The sequence below is a fragment of the Oncorhynchus keta genome, unplaced genomic scaffold (assembly GCF_023373465.1).
Source record: "Oncorhynchus keta strain PuntledgeMale-10-30-2019 unplaced genomic scaffold, Oket_V2 Un_contig_2392_pilon_pilon, whole genome shotgun sequence".
NCBI lineage: Eukaryota > Metazoa > Chordata > Actinopteri > Salmoniformes > Salmonidae > Oncorhynchus > Oncorhynchus keta.
In genome coordinates this window covers 82501-95000 of record NW_026283638.1, presented here as the reverse complement: position 1 = coordinate 95000, position 12500 = coordinate 82501, and positions in this window count along the sequence as shown.

Below are 12500 nucleotides of genomic sequence, written 5' to 3'. Positions count from 1 at the left end.
GGTCTGAGAGTCTGGAGGGTCTGAGGGTCTGGAGGGTCTGGGGGTCTGAGAGTCTGGAGGGTCTGAGGGTCTGAGGGTCTGAGGGTCTGAGAGTCTGGAGGGTCTGGGGGTCTGAGAATCTGAGAGTCTGGAGGGTCTGGGGGTCTGAGAATCTGAGAGTCTGGAGGGTCTGAGGGTCTGGAGGGTCTGAGGGTCTGGAGGGTCTGAGGGTCTGGAGGGTCTGAGGGTCTGAGGGGCCTGGTCTGGAGGGTCTGAGGGTCTGAGGGTCTGAGAGTCTGAGGGTCTGAGGGTCTGAGGGTCTGAGGGTCTGAGAGTCTGAGGGTCTGAGGGTCTGGAGGGTCTGAGGGTCTGAGGGTCTGAGAGTCTGGAGGGTCTGAGGGTCTGAGGGTCTGAGAGTCTGGAGGGTCTGGAGGGTCTGGGGGTCTGAGAGTCTGAGAGTCTGGAGGGTCTGAGGGTCTGGAGGGTCTGGGGGTCTGAGAGTCTGGAGGGTCTGAGGGTCTGAGAGTCTGGAGGGTCTGAGGGTCTGAGGGTCTGAGAGTCTGGAGGGTCTGAGGGTCTGAGGGTCTGAGGGTCTGAGAGTCTGAGGGTCTGAGGGTCTGAGGGTCTGAGGGTCTGAGAGTCTGGAGGGTCTGAGGGTCTGAGGGTCTGAGAGTCTGGAGGGTCTGAGGGTCTGGAGGGTCTGGGGGTCTGAGGGTCTGAGGAGCCTGGTCTGGAGGGTCTGGAGGGTCTGAGGGTCTGAGGGTCTGAGGAGCCTGGTCTGGAGGGTCTGGAGGGTCTGAGGGTCTGAGGGTCTGAGGGTCTGATTTGCCTGGTCTGGAGGGTCTGGGGGTCTGAGGGTCTGAGGAGCCTGGTCTGGAGGGTCTGAGGGTCTGAGGAGCCTGGTCTGGAGGGTCTGAGGGTCTGAGGAGCCTGGTCTGGAGGGTCTGAGGGTCTGCTGAGGAGCCTGGTCTGAGGGTCTGAGGAGCCTGGTCTGGAGGGTCTGAGGGTCTGCTGAGGAGCCTGGTCTGAGGGGTCTGAGGGTCTGATTTGCCTGGTCTGGAGGGTCTGAGGGTCTGAGGTTGTTGCGACCCAAATGACACACTGTTCCTTACATAAAATACAATGGGGTCTGATTTGCCTGGTCAGAGGGTCTGAGGGTCTGAGGGTCTGATTTGCCTGGTCTGAGGGTCTGAGGAGGGTCTGGGGGTCTGGGGGTCTGGAGGGTCTGAGGGTCTGAGGGTCTGAGGAGCCTGGTCTGGAGGGTCTGAGGGTCTGAGGAGCCTGGTCTGAGGGTCTGAGGGTCTGAGGAGCCTGGTCTGAGGGTCTGAGGCCTGGTCTGAGGGTCTGAGGGTCTGAGGAGCCTGGTCTGAGGGTCTGAGGGTCTGAGGAGCCTGGTCTGAGGGTGTGGAGGGTCTGAGGAGGCTGAAGAGACAGGCTGCGACCCAAATGACACACTGTTCCTTAAATAAAATACAATGATATTTGTCACATGCTTCGTAAAACAACAGCTGCAGACTAACAGTGAAATGCTTCCTTACAGGTCTTTTAACCAGCAAAGCAGAGTTAAAGATAAAGATAGAAAAAAATCCAAATATAAATAGTGACAGAAGGAATACTAGCCTTTAGCTCAGTGCGGATGTTGCCTGGCTTCTGGTTAGGACATGTACGTACGGTCACTGTGGGGACGACGTCATCGTTGCACTTATTAATGAAGCCGGTGACTGACGTGGATAAACTCCTCAATGTTATCGAATGAGTCCCGGGACGTATTCCAATCTGTCCTAGAAAAACAGTCCTGTTTTCGCTTGTAAGCAGGAAGCAGGAGGATAGAGTTACGGTCTGATTTGTCCAAAGGGAGGGCGATGGAGGGCTTTGTCCGCATTTCTGTGTGTGGGACTAAAGATGATCACGAGTTTTGTTTCCCTCGAGTTGCACAGGTGACATGCTGGTAAAAAAACGGATTTCAGTTTCCCTGCTTTAAAATCACTGGCCAAGAAAAAGGCTGCCTCTGAATAGTCTTGTTTACTTATGACCCTGTTCAGCTCTTTGCGTGCCGGTCTTAGTGCCAAGCATCGATTTGTGGCAGTAAATAGACAGCTATGAAAAATACTTGGTAAATAGTGTGGGTTTACAGTTTATCATGAGGTATACTAACTCAGGCCGGCAGAAACGTCAGACTTCCTTCATAACATTAGAGATGAACACAACGCTACTGGTTCACAAAGAGACACACCCCTCCTTCCCTTCGTCTTAGCAGAGTCTGCCTTCCGGGGCTGTGGTCAAAAGTAGTGCACTATATAGGGATTAAAGGTGTCATTTGGGATACCCACGGGGAGGGACACTGTGGAGGTAGAGGAAGGTAGGGAGACAATAGGAGATTTATTGTCCAGGGAGAGTTACCGTGGAATCTACTTCCTGTCTCAGGGACACTGTGGAGGTAGAGGAGTGTAGGGAGACAATAGATTTATTGTCCAGAGAGAGTTACCGTGGAATCTACTTCCTGTCTCAGGGACACTGTGGAGGTAGAGGAGGGTAGGGAGACAATAGATTTATTGTCCAGAGAGAGTTACCGTGGAATCTACTTCCTGTCTCAGGGACACTGTGGAGGTAGAGGAGGGTAGGGAGACAATAGGAGATTTATTGTCCAGGGAGAGTTACCGTAGAATCTACTTCCTGCCACTATTCTCTAGTCATGTGTAGTGGTCTTTACTGTCTGCTGCCTGCCTGTCTGCACACACACACACACACACACACACACACACCCGAATGCACGAACACACACCCCCTCTGTCCCTCCCCGGATCACTAACTCATCAGTATGCCAGTCACAGAGCCAGGCCTGTAGGCCCGTGTCAGACCGGGGACTGGAGTTGTGCCCATTTGCCCAGACGCCTCACTGCCTCCCAGGCTGCTCACCCACTCCAAGCCCAGGCTGTGTCTCAGAGTGCAGGCCCTGGGGCTCATCTTTAATGGGACGTTACACTCTGGGAAGCAGGCCTCTCTCAGGCTGCCAGAGGACACAATATTATACTGAGTTATTATTAAAGGGGCAGTGCTCATTTTGTTCCTGATATTTCCACCCTGTGAGGATGAAATAACCCTGAAGTTGTTGAATAATGCCGTTTCAGTGTAAAGAGCTTTCCAGGAGGGATATAGTTTGTCGGCCCCCAGCATGATGTCACAATCTGATCCGATTAGTCATCTTTTAATTTGCATATGTCTCCTTCTACTTCGAAGGGGTAAGTGGGGAAGGCTCTAGAGAGAGTCTAGAGGAATTCTATCCACCAATCAGGGCTGTGTATGTAAATATATTACAATGTGTATCAACGTGCCCACATGATCAGACTGAGCAGTTCAATAGCAAAAGGAGGTTGAGGGAAATAAACGCAAAAAAAATATATATTTGTTATTTATTTTCATGAAATAAACACAGTAGTGTATTAGACATACAGTGATGCATGAGGGCTTTAATGAGCTGGAGAGCTTAGATTTCCCTTTACCGCCCTTCTAAAGATCATCTAAACAACCAGAACATCTTTACCGCCCTTCTAAAGATCATCTAAACAACCAGAACATCTTTACCGCCCTTCTAAAATCATCTAAACAACCAGAACATCTTTACCGCCCTTCTAAAGATCATCTAAACAACCAGAACATCTTTACCGCCCTTCTATAAATCATCTAAACAACCAGAACATCTTTACCGCCCTTCTAAAGATCATCTAAACAACCAGAACATCTTTACCGCCCTTCTAAAGATCATCTAAACAACCAGAACATCTTTACCGCCCTTCTAAAGATCATCTAAACAACCAGAACATTTCATTTACATGTAAAGATCATCTAAACTGAAAGAACATCATCTAAGATAGTTTAAAGATCATCTAAACAACAAACATCTTTAAACCTCCCTTCTAAAGATCATCTAAACAACTGAACATCTTTAACGGTCTGGCATCAAAACAGTCTGGCATCACTAACAATCTTCCTTTACATTAAATGTCTGTCATCACTAACATCATCTAAGATAGTTTAACATAGACATCACAAAATAGTCTGGCATCACTAACAATCTGTCCTCGTTAACGGTCTGTCATCACTAACAAGCTGTCCTCGTTAACGGTCTGTCATCACTAACAGTCTGGCATCACTAACAATCTGTCATCACTAACAATCTGTCATCACTAACAAGTCTGTCATCACTAACAGCTGTCATCACTAACAATCTGTCATCACTAACAATCTGTCATCACTAACAATCTGTCATCACTAACAAGCTGTCCTCGTTAACGGTCTGTCATCACTAACAGTCTGTCATCACTAACAATCTGTCCTCGTTAACAATCTGTCATCACTAACAAGCTGTCCTCGCTAACAATCTGGCATCACTAACAGTCTGGCATCACTAACAATCTGTCATCACTTAACAATCTGTCATCACTAACAGTCTGGCATCACTAACAAGCTGTCATCGTTAACGGTCTGTCATCACTAACAATCTGTCATCACTAACAAGCTGTCATCACTAACAATCTGGCATCACTAACAAGCTGTCATCACTAACAATCTGTCATCACTAACAATCTGTCATCACTAACAATCTGTCCTCGCTAACAATCTGTCATCACTAACAATCTGTCATCGCTAACAATCTGTCCTCGCTAACAATCTGGCATCACTAACAATCTGTCATCACTAACAATCTGGCATCACTAACAATCTGGCATCACTAACAATCTGGCATCACTAACAATCTAGCATCATTAACAATCTGTCATCACTAACAATCTGGCATCACTAACAATCTGGCATCACTAACAATCTGGCATCACTAACAATCTGGCATCACTAACAATCTGGCATCACTAACAATCTGGCATCACTAACAATCTGTCCTCAGTAACAATCTGTCATCACTAACAATCTGTCATCACTAACAATCTGTCATCACTAACAATCTGGCATCACTAACAATCTGTCATCACTAACAATCTGTCATCACTAACAATCTGTCATCACTAACAATCTGTCCTCACTAACAATCTGTCATCACTAACAATCTGTCATCACTAACAATCTGTCATCACTAACAATCTGTCATCACTAACAATCTGGCATCACTAACAATCTGGCATCACTAACAATCTGTCATCACTAACAATCTGGCATCACTAACAATCTGGCATCACTAACAATCTGTCATCACTAACAATCTGTCATCACTAACAATCAGTCATCACTAACAACCAGTCATCCCTAACAACCAGTCATCCCTAACAACCAGTCATCACTAACAACCAGTCATCACTAACAATCTGTCATCACTAACAATCTGTCATCACTAACAATCTGTCATCACTAACAATCTGTCCTCATTAACAGTCTGGCATCACTAACAATCTGGCATCACTAACAATCTGTCATCACTAACAATCTGTCATCACTAACAATCTGTCATCACTAACAATCTGTCCTCAGTAACACTAAAAGATATACTGAGTGCAGCAGCAGAGGTCCCCTAACGCTCCCTCTGTGGTAACTCTCCTAACCAGAGCCCTATTCCCTATATAGTACACTACTATAGATCAGAGCCCTATTCCCTATATAGTGCACTACTATAGATCAGAGCCCTATTCCCTATATAGTACACTACTATAGACCAGAGCCCTATTCCCTATATAGTACACTACTATAGACCAGAGCCCTATTCCCTATATAGTACACTACTATAGATCAGAGCCCTATTCCCTATATAGTGCACTACTATAGACCAGAGCCCTATTCCCTATATAGTACACTACGTTAGACCAGAGCCCTATTCCCTATATAGTACACTACTATAGACCAGAGCCCTATTCCCTATATAGTACACTACTGTAGACCAGAGCCCTATTCCCTATATAGTACACTACGTTAGACCAGAGCCCTATTCCCTATATAGTACACTACGTTAGACCAGAGCCCTATTCCCTATATAGTACACTACTATAGACCAGAGCCCTATTCCCTATATAGTACACTACTATAGACCAGAGCCCTATTCCCTATATAGTACACTACTTAGACCAGAGCCCTATTCCCTATATAGTACACTACGTTAGACCAGAGCCCTATTCCCTATATAGTACACTACTATAGACCAGAGCCCATGTTCCCTATATAGTACACTACTTTAGACCAGAGCCCTATTCCCTATATGGTACACTACTATAGACCAGAGCCTTATTCCCTATATGGTACACTACTATAGACCAGAGCCCTATTCCCTATATGGTACACTACTATAGACCAGAGCCCTATTCCCTATATAGTACACTACGTTAGACCAGAGCCTATTCCCTATATAGTACACTACTTTAGACCAGAGCCCTATTCCCTATATGGTACACTACTATAGACCAGAGCCCTATTCCCTATATAGTGCATTACTTTAGACCAGAGCACTATTCCTATATAGTACACTACTTAGACCAGAGCCCTATTCCCTATATAGAACACTACTATAGACCAGAGCCCTATTCCCTATATGGTACACTACTATAGACCAGAGCCCTATTCCCTATATAGTACACTACTTTAGACCAGAGCCCTATTCCCTATATAGTACACTACGTTAGACCAGAGCCCTATTCCCTATATAGTACACTACTATAGACCAGAGCCCTATTCCCTATATGGTACACTACTATAGACCAGAGCCCTATTCCCTATATGGTACACTACTATAGACCAGGCCCTATTCCCTATATAGTACACTACTTTAGACCAGAGCCCTATTCCCTATATAGTACACTACTAGACCAGAGCCCTATTCCCTATATAGTACACTACTTTAGACCAGAGCCCTATTCCCTATATAGTACACTACTTTAGACCAGAGCCCTATTCCCTATATAGTACACTACTGTAGACCAGAGCCCTATTCCCTATATAGTACACTACTATAGACCAGAGCCCTATTCCCTATATAGTACACTACTATAGACCAGAGCCCTATTCCCTATATAGTACACTACTATAGACCAGAGCCCTATTCCCTCAGCCTCTATAATCTCCCCTGTAGACCAGAGACTCTATTCCACATCATAGGAACTACTTTAGACTGAGACGTTGGGAAATTCAGCTATATAGTACACACTTTAGACCACACACTCATTCCCACACAGCCAGACAGATAGTACACACACAGACAGACAAACACAAACACACAGAGTACACTACTGTAGACCAGAGCCCACATTCCCTATATAGTGCACTACTTTAGACCAGAGCCCTATTCCCTATATAGTACACTACTATAGACCAGACCATTCCACTATATAGTGAACTACTTTAGACCAGGGCCCTATTCCCTATACAGTACACTACTTTAGACCAGAGCCCTATTCCCTATATAGTACACTACACACCAGACCACAAACACACAGACACACAACTGAGACCAGAGGCCTATTCCCTACAGATAGTAAACACTAAACATACACACACAGACACCTATTCCAGCTATATAGTACACTAGGTAGACCAGAGCCCTATTCCCTATATAGTTCACTACTTGAGACCCAGAGCCTATTCCCTATGGAAGTAGGGGAGGGACTGGAGGAGACCAGAGCCCTATTCCTAGTTCCCACTGGGGGAGGGGAGGACTGGAGGACCAGAGCCCTATTACCAGTTCCCACTGGGGGAGTGGGAGGTAGTGGAGGGGAGACCAGAGCCCTATTCCCAGTTCCCACTGGGTGGGGGGGTTAGAGGGGAGAGCCCTATTCCCCCATATAGTGGGAGGTAGTGGAGGGGAGACCAGAGCCCTATTCCAGTTCCCATGGGTGGGGGGAGGGGAGTGGAGGGGGAGACCAGAGCCCTATTCCCTTCCCATAGTGGGACTACTGGAGGGGGAGAAGGCCCTATTCCCTTCCCATAGTAGGGACTAGGAGGGAGACCAGAGCCCTATTCCTAGTTCCACTACTAGTGGAGAGGGAGAGAGCCTATTCCCTATTCCCATAGTGGAGGGGGGACTTTAGAGGGAGAGCCCTATTCCCTTCCCACTGGGGGAGGGGAGGGGACTTTAGAGGGAGAGCCCTATTCCAGTTCCCACTGGGGGATAGTAGTGGAGGGGAGACCAGAGCCCTATTCTCACTGGGGGAGGGGGAGGGGTGGAGGGGAGAAGACCAGAGCCTAGTTCTCACTGGGGGAGGGGAGGTAGTGGAGGAGGGACCAGAGCCCTATTCCCTATTCCCACTGGGGGACAGGGAGTGGAGGAGGGAGACCAGAGCCCTATTCCCTATATAGTACAGGGGACTGGAGGGGAGACCAGAGCCCTATTCCTAGTTCCCACTAGGGCAGGTACTGGAGGGGAGACCAGAGCCCTAGTTCTCACTGGGGAGGGGACTAGGGGAGACCAGAGCCCTATTCCCTACTGGGGTACAGGGAGTAGGAGAGACCAGATTACCTAGTTCCCACTGGTGAGGGGGACTAGTAGAGGGGAGCCCTATTCCCACTGGGGGAGGGGGATAGTGGACGAGGGAGACCAGAGCCCTATTCCCACTGGGGGAGGGGAGGTAGTGGAGGAGGGAGAGAGCCTATTTACTAGTTCCCACTGGGGGGGGGAGGTAGTGGAGGGGACCAGAGCCCTATTCCCTAGTTCTCACTGGGGGACTAGGGGTGGAGGGGGAGAAGAGCCCTATTCTAGTTCTCACTGGGGGAGGGGAGGTACTTTAGACCAGAGCCCTATTCCTAGTTCTCACTGGGGGAGGGGGAGGTAGTGGAGGAGGAGAGCCCTATTCCCACTGGGGTAGGGGGACTACTTTAGACCAGAGCCCTATTCCACTGGGGGAGGGGGATAGTGGAGGGAGAACCGTATAGACAGTTCTCACTGGGGCTCTGGGATGTGGAGGGGGAGCCTCTATAGTTCTCACTGGGGGAGGAGACTCTAGTGGAGGGGGACATCATGAGGATTACTAGTTCTCACTGGCAGGAGACTCTAATGACACATTAGTCTGAGACGTAGTGGAGGGGAAAGTTCAGCTCTCACCTGACACAGGGGGACACACACACACACACACACACACACTAGTTCCCACTGACAGACAGACAGACATAAACACACAAACATACACACCCACAGACAGACAGACACAAACACACACACACAGTTCACACTGGGGAGGTAGAGGCAGGTGTTTAGGATGTAGAGCCAGACTTGGTTCCCCCTCCCTGAATCCCGAGGGGCCTGGGTCTGACCAGGGGAGAAGTGGAAGGTTCCCACTGGGGGGGAGGGAGTGGAGGGGGAGAAGAGCCGTATTACTAGTTCCCACTGGGGGAGGGGGAGGGAGTGGAGGAGGGAGAAGAGCCGTATTACTAGTTCCCACTGGGTGAGGGGGAGGGAGTGGAGGGGGAGAAGAGCCGTATTACTAGTTCCCACTGGGTGAGGGGGAGGGAGTGGAGGGGAGGGAGAAGAGCCGTATTACTAGTTCTCACTGGGGGAGGGGGAGGGGTGGAGGAGGGAGAAGAGCCGTATTACTAGTTCCCACTGGGGGAGGGGGAGGGAGTGGAGGAGGAAAGAGCCGTATTACTAGTTCCCACTGGGGGGGTGGAGGGGGAGGGAGTGGAGGAGGGAGAAGAGCCGTATTACTAGTTCCCACTGGGGGAGGGGGAGGGAGTGGAGGGGGAGAAGAGCCGTATTACTAGTTCCCACTGGGGGAGGGGGAGGGAGTGGAGGGGGGAGAAGAGCCGTATTACTAGTTCCCACTGGGGGAGGGGGAGGGAGTGGAGGGGGAGAAGAGCCGTATTACTAGTTCCCACTGGGGGAGGGGGAGGGAGTGGAGGAGGGAGAAGAGCCGTATTACTAGTTCCCACTGGGGGAGGGGGAGGGAGTGGAGGGGAGAAGAGCCGTATTACTAGTTCCCACTGGGGAGGGGGAGGTAGTGGAGGGGGAGAAGAGCCGTATTACTAGTTCCCACTGGGGGAGGGGAGGGAGTGGAGGGGGAGAAGAGCCGTATTACTAGTTCCCACTGGGGGAGGGGAGGTAGTGGAGGGGAGAAGAGCCGTATTACTAGTTCCCACTGGGGGAGGGGAGGTAGTGGAGGGGGAGAAGAGCCGTATTACTAGTTCCCACTGGGGGAGGGGGAGGTAGTGGAGGGGAGAAGAGCCGTATTACTAGTTCCCACTGGGGGAGGGGGAGGTAGTGGAGGGGGAGAAGAGCCGTATTACTAGTTCCCACTGGGGGAGGGGGGGTAGTGGAGGGGGAGAAGAGCCGTATTACTAGTTCCCACTGGGGGAGGGGGAGGGAGTGGAGGGGGAGAAGAGCCGTATTACTAGTTCCCACTGGGGGGGGGGAGGTAGTGGAGGGGGGAGAAGAGCCGTATTACTAGTTCCCACTGGGGGAGGGGGAGGGAGTGGAGGAGGGAGAAGAGCCGTATTACTAGTTCCCACTGGGGGAGGGGGAGGGTGGAGGGGGGAAGAGGATTACTAGTTCCCACTGGGGGACTGGAGGAGGGAGAAGAAGAGCCTTATTACTAGTTCCCACTGGGGGAGGGGGAGGTAGTGGAGGGGGAGAAGAGCCGTATTACTAGTTCCCACTGGGGGAGGGGGGAGGGAGTGGAGGAGGGAGAAGAGCCGTATTACTAGTTCCCACTGGGGGAGGGGGGAGGGAGTGGAGGAGGGAGAAGAGCCGTATTACTAGTTCCCACTGGGGGAGGGGGGAGTGGAGGAGGGAGAAGAGCCGTATTACTAGTTCCCACTGGGGAGGGGGAGGGAGTGGAGGAGGGAGAAGAGCCGTATTACTAGTTCCCACTGGGGGAGGGGAGGGAGTGGAGGAGGGAGAAGAGCCGTATTACTAGTTCCCACTGGGGGAGGGGGGAGGGAGTGGAGGAGGGAGAAGAGCCGTATTACTAGTTCCCACTGGGGGAGGGGGGGAGTGGAGGAGGGAGAAGAGCCGTATTACTAGTTCCCACTGGGGGAGGGGGGGGAGGGAGGGGGAGAAGAGCCGTATTACTAGTTCCCACTGGGGGAGGGGGAGGGAGTGGAGGAGGGAGAAGAGCCGTATTACTAGTTCCTACAGGGGGAGGGGGGAGGGAGTGGAGGAGGGAGAAGAGCCGTATTACTAGTTCCCACTGGGGGAGGGGGAGGGAGTGGAGGGGGAGAAGAGCCGTATTACTAGTTCCCACTGGGGGAGGGGGGAGGGAGTGGAGGAGGGAGAAGAGCCGTATTACTAGTTCCCACTGGGGGAGGGGGGAGGGAGTGGAGGAGGGAGAAGAGCCACTGTAGCACAGCGTAGGGTTTTAACAAGGCAGCGATTACCTCACAGCCATGTAACCCCAATGCGTTATGGGCGATGTAGGAATACCAGTGTTTATATTTACATGAGGAGCCAGGGGCCTACGCCGTAACGTCCTAACAGCCTCTGTGATGACTGCAAACTGAACAACGTCTCCTTAGGCCTCGGACATGAGCCAACACGCTACTGCTCTCGGCATCGTCACCACACAGACAATTACAGCCGTTTAATACAAAATAACAACTTGTTTAGACAGAGAGGCATCGTGGGTAGTCTACACACTGGCCTATCCTGACCCTCTGCCTGGCTCTACCTCTCCCTCCACCAATCACAGCAGCCTCTAACAGACTGGCACAGGTGGGACAGACCAATCAGACGGCAGTATTCCCTGGGCCACACTCCGCCTCTCCTAACAGGTGTAACATATCAGGATCCACATAGACGGGTCCCAAATTATTTTAACCCTTTAATTAATCTAGGCAAGTCCGTTAAGAACCAATTGTTATTCACGATGGACGGCCTACCCCGGCCAAACCCAAACCCAGACGACAAAGGGCCAATTGTGCTCCGCCCTACGGGACTCCCGATCCCGGCCGCTTTGCGACACAGCCGTAGAAACGAACCAGGGTCTGTAGTGACGCACTGAGAACGCAGTGCCTTTAGACCCGCTGCGCCACTCGGGAGACCAAATGACTCCCTGTTCCCTATATAGTGGGTCACCTGACGACTCAAACTGAACTCTCCCACTGCTCAGTGTTCCCTCTACAGTCTGACGTCAAAAAACAAAGTCATCAGCGATTGGATCATCTGTAAATCAATCAATCAAAGTAGCCAATGGCTTCTTTTCTAAATGTCCTCCCTTTACCCACGTGTGTTCTGGCTCTGGTCCAATCACAGGAGGCTGCTGAAGGGAGGACGGCTCATAGAAGAGTCCGGGAAACGGAGCAAATGGAACGTCATCAGACACCATGGAAACCACGGAAACCATGGAAACCACGTGTGACGTATTTATTACCTTTCCACTGATTCCGCTTCCGGCCACGAGCCCGTTCTCCCCAATTCACCTCTACTACCAACTTCCTGTTTCTGGGACCAATCAGAACACTTAGAATGTGTTTGTGTTCCACAAATCATCGGGGAGGGACTCAGATCCAGACTCATTGTGGATTTTTTTTTAAACTAGCGTCCGTGGGCGTGGCCTCGCGTTTGGGTGGAGCAAAGAGTAGAGTCTGGTTTGCCAGAGTGCAGT